We start from the raw sequence: 12,101 nt of genomic DNA on the forward strand, positions 1-12,101 counted from the left end.
GGTTTATTTGCCAGCTTCTGTGGTACCTTACATAAAAATCCCCAGTAACCTCGTTTAGTGACAACAGTCCTGGCTTTGACAGGGTTGGCCTGTTCAAAGCTACATTTAAGCACAGTCATGATCCAGAATTAGATCTCCTCCATATGCCCTGGGAGGCCCAACTGTAGGAGCCACAGTTCTTTGTTGGGTTCAGCTTTGTATAACTCACCCACTTCTGGAGAATTCTGGAAATTTTTCTCCTCAGTTACAGAAAGGTTTTTTTAAGAGTAGCCAATCTCTAGTGAAGTCTGTAAACTAGAAATTGTGAAAGAAAGAGAAATCCTTATGTTTCTCCTGATTACACAGCTCTTGGGATCATTATTTTATGTTAAAACAGAAAATTAGCACTTCATCACAAGAAGAAATCATATTATTTTATCATAAGTCAGTGTGAAGATTTCATTATCCTGGGGTTTTTTAGGTGGAAACATGCGGTGAAGCAACTGTGCCAGGCCAGTATCTGATTGTTGAGGTGACACAATCATTTGACAGAAAAAGTACAAGATGAAAGGAAGTAAAACAATATGATAAAGATGAAAGATGATGCAGCAAAAATACCACGAGGAAAGAAGTGAGCACGAAATAATAGCATTAGGACACAAGAAAATACGATGTGATGGAAAAGAATTAGCCTGATATGGTTCCTGATGCTGCTGCACAGGAAGGAGTGTTATGATGATATATTGCAGGGACAAAAAGCAATGTTGGATTACACAGAATGGAACACGTAAATGGACAAAGCAGAAAAATGCTGCCATGCACTGGAAAGAAGACAAAGTATTTTGATATTTGTATTTTAATGATCTCATTCTAATTCTATGGAGCTGGAGTCAATAGCAGTGTTCATATGGACACTTAATTGAAACATTCATCTGATATAAATGACCTTAAGGCCTCATCAGGGACAGAGAGAGCCAGGAGAAATTCCCTACAAGCACCAAAGCCCTGCCCCCAGTGCCATGGGGTGGCAAGACTGATGCCTGACTGGGATTTGGGATCATGGGGGAGTGCAACACCTGAACCCCACCCCTGTGACCAAAGACAAAATGTGCTTTATTTCACTTCCATGTACCACACTGCTGGGTCCCCAAGGATAAAGTTCAGTGCTGTGTTTATATATTGCCATATTTAAACCAAGGTAAAAATCACTGAAGTTTAGAGAAATCTCAGTTTCAGATTGTCTTTTGGATTGACTTTTAGGATGCTGTGCTTTCTTTCTGCAGCAGGAAAGTAGGTTGCTGATATTCTTGGTTCATCTTTGCTCGCAGAGGTAAAATTAGAGGCCTTGAGACTCCTGCTGGTAGAACAAGCTCTCAATTTCTCACTGTCGAAATTCAATCTGATTTCTATCTTTTTCACTAAAAAGCTGTCAACAGAAAATAAGCAATTCCCATCAAAGAGTTATATTAGTTTCTGAGGTATATACATTCAGCTGGTAGATGAAGAAAAAACTCAAGGTAATTGAAATTTTTTTTATTTTCATTTGCATTTCCTAGTAAACTAAGCAAAAATATTAATGCAGGACATAACTATAACCCATCCAAAAGAAAAGAATCAAAGAGAGAGAGATGATGATTCAGTGTTAAATCACTAATAACTTCTTTTCTTACTATGGCCCTGAGTCTGATTTTCTCCTCCTTATGCTGGTGTAAGTCTGTCATCCTGGTTATCCTTCATCTGCTGTGGTGGAAGCAGGAGGGCAGCAGGTATTTGCAATGAAGAACATATAACTGAGATCAGAAGCTGTCTTTGCAGTATAGGATAATATCAGTAGCCAATATCAACTATCTTGATATGCCAACAATACAACTCCAGTTGTCCTACGTGGAACACCAGCTCTCAAATGCAGAGACTATATAGTAGATTTCAGGTATGTTTCTGCATTTGTAAGTCACATTTTGAAACCTGATTTATGTGTTATTTATAAAGAAATATTTAAAAATATGTAATTTTCCCAGCTCTCTAAAATCTCAAAAGAGCAGTGGTTTTTTTTCACTGCAGTTTCTACATTACTTAGTTTCTCAGGGGAATTTTAAAAGTGGTCGATTTCTAGTTTGGAGTTAAACTCACATTTTCTGTGAAATCTCCTTCAACTTTCTCAGACCTTTGGGAATAGCACCTGAACTGCATACTTCTCCCTTTTTTTGACAGGTATTCAAGCAACAGCGTTGTTCAGATTAGAATTCTATGATCATCTAAGATTTTCTGTCTTTGCTACACAAATTTATTGATACCTTTTTTTTTTATTCCCTCTTGAGCACTCCAGTCTTGTTCTTGAGCACCACTGTTTGTTTTCTCCCCCTGCTTTGTGCCATCTCACTGCATTAAGGTCTGGCTGAGCTTTATTTCTCTTGGCCAAAGGAGTTACAGCCCCTCTGTCCTTCTGGAGGTCACTTCCCCCAGAGTGACAGTGGGAAGCAGGTGTTGTCTCTGCTCCTTTGACATCTCAGTGCCCCACCTGGATGTTGACAGGAACTGAGCCTGATGGTGGGTGCAGTTGTCAGGCTGCAAACTCTGCCAGCTGAGCCTCTGCTCCAACTCCCATTCTGGTGGCTTTGCCACAGGGTTGATAAACTCCTTATAGGGCCAAAGAGCCCAGTGCTGGGCTTATCCTCTGCTTCCAGAGCCCAAAGGAACCAAGGAGCCCAGCCCAGATCTTTAAGAGTTGCCTGTTTATTGTTTTCTTACAGATCTTTGTTCTTGCTTATTTTTTGTTCCTCTTGGATAAGAACAATCACAGTTCTTCCTTCCATAGCTTTCACTGCTCAGAATTATTGAGATAGCCTAATTATCTCCCATTTCATCCTTTCTGTTTGCAATATAGAAGATGAATGAAAGAGAATGGTGGTGTTCCAGCTAAATATGAAAGTACAGCTGCAGTAGAGAGCATGAAATCCTTAAGAAAACCTGCAACAAGAATCCCAATGTGCTACAAAGCATTTGCCTGTACAGGTCCTGGATCTCACCATCTCCAGATAAAAACCAGCCCAAATCAAAACCATGAAACAGCAGGTGAAAAAATAAATGAAATAAATGAAAAATATAGAGGAAATTATCAAAATATGACACTTTACTTGATGAGAGGAGAGCACAAAGCAAGCACATGACAAACTTGTGGCTCTTTCTCAATATCTTCCTTAATGGGAGTTGCTCAGATGGTTTAGTGCAGAACATTGTCCAAGGGGAAACATGGGAGGGAATACAGAGCAAGTAAAGATCTGGGTATTAAACTCAGTGCCTTCTCCCATGGGCTACATTTGATGCTTGTAATGCACTGGAGATATTTACTGTGCAGCATTTAATGGCACTTAAAATCATGTTTTCTGCCCATGGTGTGCTGAGGAAGTGCCCACTGTATAATAGAAAACCTGTAGGAGAAGGAGATTTATCCACAGCTGCTAATGGCTTTCCTTTGCTCTCCCTGAGATTCTTTATTCATCCAAATATATTGCTTTCTACCTGAAAAATATTTATCAGAATGGAAAGACACACTAGGAAGCTTCGTCCCAGGAGGGATTAAATGACCACAAATCTTGTGAGTTCCAGGAAAAAAATATAAAACTCAGTAATTTATTTTTGCTTTTTTATAAGTAAATCATCAAGAAAAGGAGAGTTGAGGAAGGAAATAGAAATCCTTGACATTTATCTTGCAAATGTGTAAGGCATTTCCTGACATAACAGGCTATAACTGCAGAGACAAATAAACTGAGGTGCTACATCCAGAAAGGTTTAAGTAAATTGAGATATTTCAGTGAATTCTACTGTTTTTCAAGAGAACAGATCCTGTGTTAAGATTGAGGACAAGGATATGTACGATCTGAATTCAGGTCTGTGGGCTGTCCCAGAATGTGTGTGTGGCTTCAAGCAAGTACCTTAAAAAAGCCAAGTTTCAAAGCTGCTCACACACCTAAAGAAACAAATAGAGGTGTGAGTGCTTCAGGTAGGAAATGGACATCTTTATACATTTGGAAATCCCTCTTGGCACCACAGCAGCCACTTGACTCCTTAAGTCTCCAACTGTCTATAAAAAAGTCAGCCCTTAATCCCTCTTCACCCTAGTAAAATAGGAAAAGCAGCATTTTTCCCCTGTCTAGTCTATTTAATTTGCAGTTTAAATCACCTTAAATCAGCTTAAAGCAGAGGTTCCCTTCCTAACTACTGCTATGTCCTCCAGCCCTTTCCATAAACAGCAGTGAATAATCACCTGCATACTCAGGGCTAGAGTCAGAATATTCCAACATCCTGGGGCTGCAACACAAAAGCAGGAGTCTTGTGAGAAGAGAGTGAATGATGTAGAAGGTGAAGCAACTCCAGCTTGTGTTCTCATGGAGAGAAAGTGCTTTGGTTCCTGATGCTGCAAGAAAGCTGAAGGGTAGACTGGGATGAGAGTGTGTGCCTTTGTGTGTGTGCCTTTGTGTGTGTAAAGGTGGAGTGGTGGAAGGGCAGAAAAATCATGGTTTTTTAAGCTTCAGAAGAAATTCAATTCAGATTTGCACTGAAATCAAGTATATTGGGGAAAATCTTGCAGAAAATCCATGCAAAAATGAAACCAACAGGCAATAACTGTCCCTGCTAACACATGGGACCTTTTTGTACCTGAGCATTGTGTAGAGTTGGGATGGGAGAAGGGAGGTCAGAGCAGCCTGTCAGCCAGCCTAGAGGACCTGCAATGGGCTGGCTGATGATGGTGATGGCAGGGGAGCAAAAGTCCCCTTGGTGCCAGGAGTCCCCTCTCACATACAACCCAGCATAGGAATTCTTCTGAGGGTGTCAGAGCTCTGGAAAAACCCTGAGTCCAGAAGAAAAAAAATCTCAGAAATGGAAGAAAATGTTTTTAACCTGATAGGCCTGAAAAAGCATAGGAAAGGGTATAGAAAATAAGATGTTAGAGCAAACAAATTTAAAAATATGATCAAAAACTCGGGAAAGAAAGAAAAAAGAGGTTCTAAATCTTGCCCTAGTACAAAGCATTAGGAATTGGGAATGTTGAACAGCTGCACTTATAAATACTCTGCTCAGCTTTAGACATCTGAAAAGCAAGATTTCCCTTCACTCAGGACACAAAGCAGCACACTGATATTGTTTTCTGTGATATTTTTGCACTCGATTGCTGCAGCTGATCTCAATCCTTTATAGTCTTACGGTGCCAGAGATAAGAATCCCATCACCCAGCTGTACATCCCACATGCTGGGGCTGCCATCTTCTCATTACACTGTCCAGCCAGACAAAGCTCCACAGCAAATTCCTTTACTTGAGAATACAGGTAGCTCTCTGCTTCCTTAAGCCCCCCAGAGGTGGGTTCAGAAAGCCTTTTTGTGGTCCCCTCGTGGGTTTGATGAATATTCCAACCAGCCAGTTCTTCTATTCTCACAGCAACAAGGTGAGGCTGAGGCACTAATGTTCCTTCATAATTTACAGACTAAGAACCACAGCACAGACAGAATCTGGGAGTTTGTCTACATGAAGAGGTATGAAGAGAGACAGTTCTGGTCTCAAAGCCACTAAGTTGTGTTACTCTGGGACTTCCAAATCGAGACAGGCTCATGCAGGGGGTCAGAGGGACCTGAGGGGCAACTGTCTTTTCTTGACTCCACTGGCACATATTAATCGCCCTTTTCAAGGTCAGCAACAACCTACAGCAGCAATTCCTCCTAGAAACCAAGCTCTCCCAGGGAAATCCTCAGGGAGTTGTAAAAATACAAACAGATATAAAAGATGCTTTCTTGTCATGCAAATATTTTCCATTTTCTCCCTTAGCCCTCAGTTCCTTCTGATACACCACTGCAAGTTAAAATTAATGAGAAACTTGTGCCATCATTTCCCATAGTTTCAGATGCCTGGATCTCTGCATTAAATCACATCACCCCAGTCACTGTCATGTCTCTTGTCATCCTACTTTCAGCTATTTGAAAACAAACAAGCCAATAAAAAATTTCACATCACAGACATCCTTATTTTTGCAGATAAAAAAAAAAAAAAGGGGGGGTTTATGCAACTTAAATTACAACTGTAGCCGGTTAGTTATTTCAATTAGTTTAGAAACAGCTTAGTTGGCCACAGTCAAACAGCAAACAAGGCAGAACTCTGCAGGACAGAAGCCAAATGAAGAAACAGTGGTGTGTTAAATGAAAAGATGTCACTCAAAGCACGTTGTGCAAATTATTTAAAATAGTTAATAGCTTTTCCTAGAAAAATTTGGAAATAATTAATTGGATATATATGTATTTAATAGATGCAATGGATTCAATTTATTTTGATTAATTTACTCAAACCCCTCAATTCTTTACTAATTGATGATTATTTTTCAGGACTTTCTGGAAGTATGTGTAGCCTGAAGAAGGGAAAAGAAATTAATTACAGTCCCAGCTGCAGGGCTATTAAATGGGACATAAATGAAACAGAGCTCACTTTAATAGTCCAGAGCATAGACCATACAGTTAGTGTTGCAAAGTAAAAAAAATCCCATTCAAGTTATACTTGAGAAAACAGAACAGTTCCAAACCTTATTGGGGTTGGTGGTTTTAAATTCTTTCATCAGCAAGCACCATCAGAGATTGCTGGGGACTTAAAAGGACTGAAAATTGCACTTTTTCCTGAACCTACTACTGGAACTTTTTGTCTTTTCTGACAAAATTTTTTTTAACAATTAAAATTAAAATTAAAATTAAAATTGTTTTAATTAGGTTGCCCAATATGCCCCTTTCTTAAGAAAAACAAGGTACTGCATTAGGAAACGGTTAGATGAGTGTACAAAGGGTGGAAAAACCACTCTCAGTGTGGAGATATCAGCAAGCAACTGTCCAGTCCTGAGGACTGGTGATCTCCCAAGGATTTGCTCCATGTCTAACACAATTCAGTGTGTTAATTGACACACTGGTGCAAAGGAAGATAAAGAACACTGCACATTGTGGGTGATGATGAGTGTTTTGGACAACAGGATCAGAATTCATAGTGATTTTGGCCTTAACTAAACTGGAGAGACAGTCTGAAATCAGTAAGATGAAATTCAGTACAGAGAAGTACAAAGGATTCTGCTGAGGGAGGCCAAATAAACTTGGGATTACAAAACTGGGGATTAAGTGACTGAGGGTAGAACAGGCCACAAACTGTTTCTGGCTAACCAAAGTAATATTTTGGGTTAGAAAAGGAAGACAAATCTAAATAAGGGATGTAATTAAGAGACACTCCTCCAGAACACCAGCGAGATAACTATTGCTCTTTATAGGCTTTAGGAATCCTCATGTAGAAGAGCTGACCTTCACTCCAGGAGACATGCAGCCAAATTAAAAAGACTTCTGAGCACAGCAACAAAAATTACTAAAATCTTAGAAAATATTACTTATCTTAAAAGGTTAAAATAATTGGATTTGTCTGAACCAGAAAAGATGGAGGACACAATAAATGTCTTCAAAAATGAGGTTATTATAAAGAAGATGGTGACTGGTCACTCTCTATCTAAACTGAACCTTAGAAAAGAAGAAATGGGTTTAGTTTTCAACCCTCAAAAATTTTTAAGTTAGATATAGGAGAACTATGGTAACTGTTAAGAGCAGTTAAGCATTGAAACACGTTATCCAGAGAGTCCAGAAAATCCCCTTCATGGAAATCTTTTAAGAACAAACTAAGGAAGTATTCATTAGGGAAGGTCTAGATTTACCAGCTTTTTCATTAGCCTGGGTGACAGAAGGAGACATATTAAATGATTTTGTTTCAGAATTTCTACAGCTCTTTCACAGGTTAGAATTCTGTCATATTTAAAAAGACAAGGAGAAATCCAACTGATGCTGACAGGTCCTTAGCTACAGGTCTGGCCCTTTTCCCAAACTTTGCACTATTTTTATAGTTTTTGAAAAGAGATACCAAATTCCTTTCCTGTACTTTATAATGACAAATCTAAAGAAAACTTTGGCATTACCACTAATATAAAACCGGTATAAGTAAATGAAAAAAACCCTGGGATCCACTCCACTGAAAGAGGAACAGATACTCATCCTAAATTCCCAAACCTCCTAAAGTTCTCTTAAAACCTAAACCCCGCTTTCTATTAATGTGTGAACATCTTAGAAATAGTGCTGCTGATCACAAACAAATGCAAGATATAATCCCATTTTTACCAGCAGAACAGGAGGCATTTCTTAATCAAGACAATTGAAAAGACTGTAACATGTGAATAGAAAGCTTAGAAAAGGTTAGCACACATCTGTCTTTCCTTTTCTTGACCTTCTCGCAATTATGTATCTGCTGCCTCATTAATTCCAATGATTCTGTTGTACTGAATGATAAATTCAGTCAATGAGGTCAATCAGGGCAATACCTTTGTGTGACAAAGGCACTGGAATTCCATCTCCCTTGTAGCTGATGGCAATATTCCTAATGACTTCCAGAAGTTTCACTAACAATCTTCTATATTTGTGGGTCCAGGCCTAAAATCTGCATTTTTGACCATGCTTTTATCTAAATGTATTATATTGTTTGCCTAAGTAAAGAAAAATCCCCCATCTAGCAACAGTTCTGTGAAGAGAATACTGCACAGTTTATTTTAGATTATTTAGAAAGCTCATGTGTAGCCCAAATGACAGAACACAAGTAACTCCCCAAGCTGGGGCCAAGGTGCTCCACACTGAACTGTCACACTGATTCTCTTCTTTCTATCTTGTCAAACACTGACTAAGAAGGTTTTTCATCTGTTTACCTTGCACAGGGGAAGGAAATAAAGAGGATGATTCTGAAAAGGTTTCTATATTTGTCCAGCATGACAGAGATTTGCTCTCTGACTCTTGCAGATTATTGATAAATGCAAGCAAAGATATAAAATGTTGTGATATAATTGTTTTTGAACTCTATCATAAACAGTACAGCTGAATAAAAGATGGATATTATCAATTAGGTTTTCCAATATTGGAAAAGACACTTAATCCAAACTATATGGAGAGAAGCTAAAGTAAATGCATTACAAATTGGTGCCTATATTTTCCAATGATCTAGATCCAGGATACTCTGAGATGGGTTTACTGAAATACCTCTTATTTTAAAAGGAAATTAAACCTAATTCTCTTGGAACATGACAGGCATAAATATTAATTTGCAGTGTTACTACTTGAGAAAAAAAAAATTTGCTTCATAATCTCTGTGACCTTTCCTTACTAGCATTAGTATTCTTGATAAAGTCTAAATATTAGCTCTTACACATAAATACTGTGATATTTCTTCACTGTTATGATAGACGGTTTCCCTATTGAGCATCCAGGGGTGAACAGACTGATACATGTTTCATGCATGAATTCTGGCTAGAAAATTTAAGAACTCCACAGGATATCTGAAAGAAAGAATGGAGAATAAACGTTGTATTATCTTGGCTTTCTTTCTTCCTGTATAAAACCCTTGGAACCTGGTATCAGGGATGACTTATTTCCTGCAGACCCATGAAATATGAAATAATGAATATCTGAAAAACCTTCCTAAACAAACAAATAACAAAAAAAAAACCCCAAAACCAAAAGCAAAACAACAAAAAATCCAGCCAACCAACCAAAAAAAACCCCAAAAACCAAACCAAATCAACCAATCAAAAAACTCCAAAAAACCAAAACCCAAAAACACTCCCCCCAAAAAACTACCACCATCATAGTAGCTGAGTTGCAAGGAAAGGCAAGGGATTGGGTGTTGTGACATTACACATTCATTGTGATCCCTTCAGAAAAAATTACTGATTTGCAGTGGATCTGGATGAAAAAAGGAGGCAGACTAAGAGCTCCTGTGCCTCTGAGCTGTCACAGGCAAATGCTCTCACATCTTTTAATAATATCATGCAGTCAAGCAAGAGCAGCAGATTGGGGAGGGTGTGTAAAATCCTAGAAGAGGCTCTGCAAAAGCCATGTTGGAGTGTCAGCTGCGAGGGGAGGTTCTCAACATGCATCAGTTATGCCTGGCTGCAGAGCAGAGCTGATTCATCCAGCTACCAGAGAAGAAAATGTTTCATGTATTGTGCTATATTAGTATTAGGGAAGAAAAGTTCAGGTGCTCACATGAGAATATTCATGGAACCTGTGGTAACTGTCTTTGTAGATTTAAACAGGTCCAACATCCCATCTGAAATACTGAGGTGAGTTGGCACAGGGAAAGTTCACCAGCAGGGCATGGGGAAAACATGAAAATACAAGGGAAAATATGCCAAAACTCTTAAGTGCAAAAGCAAATTCACAGAGAGGAAACAAACAGAGTGCAAAAGAAGACCTATTGATACTGTAGAGGAAAAATATGATAATGGAAAATGCCCTGTGTACGAGGTCAGAAGCAATAATTGTAGCAAGAGAAAACATCATGTCAAAGGTTGTAGATGAAAAAAACAAAGTACAAAGGCATCATATCAAGGAGGCAGGCAGTGACTCGGGGTGAGACTTTGCATGTCCAACATTAAGGCAGCACAAAAATAAATAAATGGTTTATAAAGCTCAGGCTGGCATAAGATTCAGGGGCAGGCACAGAAGCAACCAGAAAACTGAATGCCAATGAGGAGGTAGAACATCAGAGACTCTGCTCACTTACCCTTAAATAACAAAAAAACCCCTTAAATAACCAAGGCAAACTGGGCTGACCCGAATCAAATTAAAATTTCACTGAGGCATAGCTATAATGCTACTAGGATAATGTAAATTATAATTATAATACAAAAGTATAGTACATAGACCAAGGTATGGACTGTAAAAATACATGAGACATAGCTCCCTGCTGAAACAAGTGAACTTAGGAACTTAGAGAAATTATTAATAAAGTACAAGAAAGCCCAAAACACAAATAACTCAGAGCAGGCAATTCTCTATGGCATTCCCACAGCAAAGCTGCTAAAAATTGCCAAGTTGTGTTTCAAAGACTGGGACACTTTCCAAGGATGTTACACCTGGAAATAAATAAAACAATTCAGTCTGTACAACATCTGTCTTGCAGAACACCCATTGCATTAAAACAAACAAACAAAATAGTGGGAGCAATAAAGAAAATGAGGGGAAAAAAAACCCCTAACCACCACATCCATCATTGCTAAACAAATAACAAGGCAGTCATTGGGAACGCTAGGCAAGCTGGGAGTTTGCAAAGGTCCAGGGAATTTAAACAAAGTGCTAAGATGAGATAATTACCAAATACCTCTGCAAAACGCTGCTTGGTTTAACAAAACCTGTTATCCTTTAAAGGCAAATACTGTCTGGATTAGGAGGACAGTTTCCCTGTGGTAAGTAACAAAATACTTTCAGGTCTTGATAGTATTCTGCTGGATGGAAGAAAGATTTGAGGTTGGAGCACAGCCCTCCACAGGTCCTTATGCAGCCTTGTATGTTTGTAAGAGTGAGTCAAGGATAAAAAGCTAAATAAGATTAAGATAAAATTGCAAGAAAACACAGAATAATTCATAGTTTTTCAAGGGCTGTTAATCCACCCCTAAACAAAAAACAAGACTTGATGGACCATACTAAAGAATTCAGGTCAGATTGAGGATTACTGAGGTTCATAAATCATATGCAAAACGTTTTTTCCACTGTCTCAGTTGCTTGTCTTTAGGTCACTTTCTGGTCAAAAATTCAGTACAAATCTGATTATTGTTCACTTTACAGAGTGACAGCTTACTGAGATACAAACTGAAGACAGGAACCATTTCAGGGAGTACCTGAAAAAGACAGGCTGCAAGAGTTGTTTGTAATTAAGGTCATTATTTCCTACAGATTTCCACAGGAAAACTTCAATCAGCGTGTAAGAATGAAGAATCTTTGGGGCAGAAAATGACATAATATCAGTGCCTTGAGCACAATACCTCTTTCCCCTCCTGGGGGTTTGGCCACTTGGGCTCAAGACCAGCTGAAACAGTGCAGCTGTGTGGCCTGGAAAAGTCAATTGGAAAGCCTCAGCTCACTTAGGAGCTGCTTTTAAGCTCAGTCTCTCCTCCTTGGTCACTGCCTGAGCTATTCTGCAACCATGTGCATGCCCAGCCATGTACCTCTTTGAGCCTGACCCCCAGGTCACACTTCTTGCCTTGACCTCTGTAGGCTTGTCTGATGGTCTGACTCAGCTA

Source organism: Pseudopipra pipra, chromosome 14 (genome assembly GCF_036250125.1).
Source record: "Pseudopipra pipra isolate bDixPip1 chromosome 14, bDixPip1.hap1, whole genome shotgun sequence".
Lineage (NCBI taxonomy): Eukaryota > Metazoa > Chordata > Aves > Passeriformes > Pipridae > Pseudopipra > Pseudopipra pipra.